Below are 6,000 nucleotides of genomic sequence, written 5' to 3' on the forward strand. Positions count from 1 at the left end.
ACTAGGTCCAGAGTATGACTGTGGCAGTGAGTAGGTCCGGAGACATGTTGGACAAAACCCACTGAGTCGATGATGGCTCCGAAAGCCTTTTGGAGTGGATCTGTGGACTTTTCCATGTGAATATTAAAGTCACCAAAAATGTGAATATTATCTGCCATGACTACAAGGTCCGATAGGAATTCAGGGAACTCAGTTAGGAACGCTGTATATGGCCCAGGAGGCCTGTAAACAGTAGCTATAAAAAGTGATTGAGTAGGCTGCATAGCTCAAAAGACGAAAACATAGTATTTTTTGGTAAATTGAAATTTGCTATCGTAAATGTTAGCAACACCTCCGCCTTTGCGGGATGCACAGGGGATATGGTCACTAGTGTAACCAGGAGGTGAGGCCTCATTTAATAACACAGTAAATTCATCTGGCTTAAGCCATGTTTCAGTCAGGACAATCACATCAAGATTATGATCTGTGATTAGTTAATTGACTATAACTGCCTTGGAAGTGAGGGATCTAACATTAAGTAGCCCTATTTTGAGATATCACAATCTCTTTAAATAATGACAGGAATGGAGGAGGTCTTTATTCCAGTGAGATTGCTAAAGCGAACACCGCCATGTTTAGTTTTGCCCTACCTAGATCGAGGCACTGACACGGTCTCAATGGGGATAGCTGAGCTGACTACACTGACTGTGCTCGTGGCAGACTTCACTAAGCTGGCAGGCTGGCTAACAGCCTGCTGCGTTGCCTGCACCCTATCTCATCGTGGAGCTAGGGGAGTTAGAGCCCTGTCTATGTTCGTAGATAAGATGAGAGCACCCCTCCAGCTAGGATGGAGTCCGTCACTCCTCAGCACTCCTTTTGTTCTATGTTGCCCTGTCTGTATGCTACATCTTGCTTGTCCTATGTTGCTCTGTCTGTATGCTATGTCTTGCTTGTCCTATGTTACTCTGCGTGTGCTCACTGTTCAATGATTGTCTATATTGTAATTGTTTTTAATAACCTGCCCAGGGACTGCGGTTGAAAATTAGCCGGCTGGCTAAAACCGGCACTTTTACTGAAACGTTGATTAATGTGCCCTGTCCCTGTAAAAATAAAATAAACTCAAACCAGGCCAGGCTTAGTCCTGTTTGTGGGTAAGTCCCAGAAAGAGGGCCAATTATCTAGAAATTATATATTTTGGGAGGTGCAGAAAACAGTTTTCAACCAGCAATTGAGTTGTGAGACTGCTGTAGAGCTCATCACTCCCCCTAACTGGGAGGGGGCCAGAGACAATTACTCAATGCCAACACATCTTTCTCACTGATTTACACGCTGAAGCTATGTTGCGCTTAGTTACCTCTGACTGTTTCATCCTAAAATCGTTGGTGCCGACATGGATAGCAATACACTCTACACTCGCCAGTTTTAGCTTTAGCCAGCACTTTCTTCAGATTAGCTTTAACATCAGTAGCCCTGCCCCCTGGTAAACAGTGTATGATCGCTGGATGATTCGTTTTAAAGTCTAATACTGCGGGTAATGGAGACGCCAATGACTAGGGTTCAATCTAAAACAAAACAAAGCGTAACACGTTATAAATAATATCAATGCAGTATGACGAATTAGCCATCCATTGTGTTCTTTCATAAATGTTCCTACATGCTGTCACTGTTGTCAAAAGATTAATAACATGTTAAATAAAGTTACTAACCCAGTCAGTCTTTGGGCCACATCCAGGTGGGCCACATTTGGGAGGGGATGTTGGGGAAATTCTGTGCAACTTCCTTGGCCATCTACACCAAAAAATGTAATTGAGTTTTTGACCTAATTGTCACATAACAGCTAACCATTCATTATTGAAAATGTAACTATCAAACCTGCATTACAAAGACCCCGCAGCTGAAGGTGTCCTGCTGCATGGTGTGAGTTATTTACCCTCCTTTCCACTTTATGTCCACCCAGTCGTCTTTTCCATGGCAGGATCTTCTCATTTTGATGTTTTCTCTTTTTTATGTAAACATAATGGAATTATGATTAGTTATAGGCAAATGAATACATAAGCCAAAATTGTATGCTGTTGTCCTTATCACTATAATCTAGTAGTAATTTAGTAGTAGAGGTAATTTCATTTATGCCCCATTCTACACACAGCCTAAATTACAAGCACTGAATCATTTACAGGACAATAATAAAAGTAGCATATAGGATCCAACCCTATCTCAGAGTGAATAAATGTAAAGTGTTTGTAGACTTTAAGAAAAAAATAGTAAGTGACAGTTTCATCAGTACGTGCTTAAAGAAAGTCATATCACAAAGATCACAGATGACAGTGCCCATCAAGTCTATGACAATAGAGAATGAATTGTAAGCACCAAAGTGTGTTAAAGTGTGTTTGTCAAAATCATATCTGAAAATGTCAGTTGTTGAACACAATACTTCTATTTGCAACATCAATTCATGATATATGCAGTTGAGGAATATTCCATGTACCAACAATACATGTAGGACAGACATTCCCATGTGATTTTACCACTCAGAATCCAGAATGGATATGACAATGGGGCCAGCATAGGACATAATACACCCTTACAACAATCTACTTTTTGATGTTCTTCACTTCTTATCTGATAAACTGCTACTGTGTGTCAAGAAAAGAGCCCCAATTAGGGGTTAGTGTACTCTAGTAAAAAAGGGCTGGTTTAGATTAAAAACTATTGCCCTGTGTCCCTGTTCATAGGGGCATGAGAGACTAGTCAGCGGTAGAATTGAGATGGCACTTTATTGGCCCAAACACCCACAGACCCAAACACCCACAAGGTTGAGGTTACTCGTGGACAGTAATTAGTATTTTTATTTTGTTGCATTGACGCATTGTGTCTTCTAACTGTCCTAGAATAGGATCCAAAGTGTTAGGAAATATTTGTTCCCATAAATGCAAAGGAGGATGTCTCTCCTCATACCTTGGCACTTTAGTCAGACTGCCAGACTGTGTAAAAACTTTATGATGGGGCCGGCAACGGAGTTCCCATTGACTAAGCACCAGAGAGCCAATCAGGAGAGAATACATACAGGTCAAGGATGCCAATTGAAAGTCAAGGGGTGTGTCTGTGCCTTTTGGATTACTCTCTCTTTACAGAGAACCCCTGTGGTTCAAGTCAAGAGCTACCCTTCCCCTTTAAGTCTGCTCTGAGCATTTCTGAAAGTGACGGAGCCAGCAGCCAAAAGAGTTTTTCACAGTATGTCATAAACAATTATTACACATATGAATGTATGTAAAATGCTAATATGTATTCGATCCAGTACAATGGAATAATTAAGTGTCACGACTTCCGCCAAAGTCGGTCCCTCTCCTTGTTCGGGCGGCGTTCGGCGGTCGACGTCACCGGCTTTCTAGCCACCGCCGATCCACTTTTAATTTTCCATTTGTTCTGTCTTTGTCTTACACACCTGGCTTCACTCAACCAATTACTTGTTTATTATTTAACCCTCTGTTCCCCATGTTCTGTTTGTGAGTGATTGTTTATTGTAATTTGGTCCGTCTTTGTGGGCTCGTGATGTTACTTTGTAAATTTGTCTTTTTGAGTAAAGTACGTTGATTACTCATATCTGCTGTCCTGCGCCTGACCCTCTACACCAGCTACACACAGGACCCTTACAGAATCACTCACCTGAAGAATGGAGTCAGCAGGAGCAGACGCCCTCCCTGTTGCAGTGGAGGAGCGCGTTCAGCAGTGCGCGACCATGTTGCAATGTCTGGGCACCGCCATGGATCGCGTGCTACAGACGATGGATCGTTGGGAGAGAGGAGGAGGTTTTCCAGCACCTCCACCAGCCCCACTACAGCTGGTCCCACTGTCCACCCGTCCTTCACCCGGTCCCAGCGGGATTCGACTCGCGCCCGAGGGAGTATGATGGGACGGCTGCCGGATGCCAGGGGTTTCTACTCCAGCTGGAGCTCTACCTGCGACCGTCCACCCGGCTCCTTCGGGGCGTGAGAGCGTGTCCGCCCTCGTCCCCTCGTCTCCTGCCTCTCAGCCAAAACCCTGGAGTGGGCCAACGCCGTATGGAGTGAGGGAGACGCAGAGTTCACCCGCCGCTTTCGGGCAGTGTTCCGCCACCCGCCTGAGGGTCGAGCGGCGGGTGAACGTCTGTTCCACCTGAGGCAGGGGACGAGGAGCGCGCAGGATTTCGCCTTGGACTTCCGGACCCTGGCCGCCAGTGCGGGATGGAACGACAGGGCCCTGATCGATCGATCACTACCGGTGCAGTCTGCGTGAGGATGTCCATCGGGAGTTGGCCTGCCAAGACACTACCCTCACATTGGACCAGCTGGTGGACCTGTCCATCCGGCTGGACAACCTGCTGACTGCCCGCGGACGTACGGATCGGGGCCTGTCAGTTCCATCCCCCAGCACCTCCGCTCCAACGCCCATGGAGCTGGGAGGTGCTGCACTTAGGGCGCCCGGAGGAGGGGCCATTCCCTGCACCATCTGTGGCCGCAGAGGGCACACTGCTGGTCGGTGCTGGTCGGTGCTGGGGGGGTTCCTCAGGGAGTCGAGGCAGCAGGCAGGGCACTATCGTGTCACCCCAGGTGAGTCGGCACCAGGCTCACCCAGAGCCCTCTGTTGCTCACATGTATGTGTTTATTTCATTTCCTGAGTTTTCCCCGCATTCCCAGCAAAAGGCGCTAGTAGATTCAGGCGCAGCTGGGAATTTTATTGACCGTTCATTTGCCCATAGTTTAGGGATCCCCCTTGTTCCTGCCCTTCCCTGTGCACGCCCTAGATAGTCGACCATTAGGGTCAGGGCTGATTAGGGAGGCCACCACTCCACTAGACATGGTTACGCAGGAAGGTCATAAGGAGAGAATCAGTCTCTTCCTTATTGATTCTCCTGTGTTTCCCGTGGTGCTGGGCTTACCCTGGGTGGCCTGTCATGACCCCACAGCATTTCAGCTGTGCGTAATTGGCCAACTCCCACCACGGTAAAGGAAGTGCAGCGGTTTCTAGGGTTTGCCAACTACTACTGGAGGTTTATCCGGGGTTTTGGTCAGGTAGTAGCTCCCATTACCTCACTGCTGAAGGGGGGACCAGTGTGGCTGCAGTGGTCGGCTGAGGCGGACAGGGCTTTTGGTCACCTGAAGGCTCTGTTTACCTCTGCTCTCGTCCTGACTCATCCGGATCCCTCTTTGGCGTTCATAGTGGAGGTGGATGCGTCCGAGGCTGGGATAGGAGCCGTGTGTCACGGCTGTCAAAAGGAGAGGACCAAAGTGCAGCGTGTGTGTAGTTCCACATTTTATTTAATCTGTGAAACTTTGCAATACATAAATAAACTGAATTGACAAAACAACAAACCGTGATGCAGAGGAAAAACAAACACTACTCCAAAATAATCACCCACACAACCCAGGAAGAAAAAACCCTACTTAAATATGATCTCCAATTAGAGACAACGAGGACCAGCTGCCTCTAATTGGAGATCATCCCAAACAAACCAACATAGAAATACAAAAACTAGAACCTAAGAACATAGAAATAGAAAAACACAAAACACCCCCTGTCACACCCTGACCTACTATAACATCTTACTATGGTCAGGACGTGACACCGTGCTCTCTCAGCGCTCGGGCATGCCACCAAAGCTCCGCCCCTGTGCTTTCTTTTCGAAGAAGCTCAGCCCGGCAGAGCGAAACTATGATGTGGGGGATCGGGAGCTGTTGGCTGTTGTCAAGGCTCTGAAGGAGCGGAGACATTGGCTTGAGGGGGCTCTTGCCTGGTGGCACCGGTGGTGTGGGAACTGGACACGGGCATCGAGTGGGTGTTATGCACAGAGCCCATTCCCCCCCAGTGTCCTGCTGGGCACCTGTACGTTCCGTCTGCTGTCCGCGACAATTGATCTATTGGGCCCATACGTCACCCTCCTCTGGTCATCCTGGCATCGGTCGGACGGTGCGTTGCCTTAGTGGGAAGTACTGGCCACCTTGGCCAAGAACGTGAGGGTTTATGTTTCCTCCTGCTCGGTGTGCA

Source organism: Salmo salar, chromosome 01 (assembly GCF_965601325.2).
Source record: "Salmo salar chromosome 01, fSalSal1, whole genome shotgun sequence".
Lineage (NCBI taxonomy): Eukaryota > Metazoa > Chordata > Actinopteri > Salmoniformes > Salmonidae > Salmo > Salmo salar.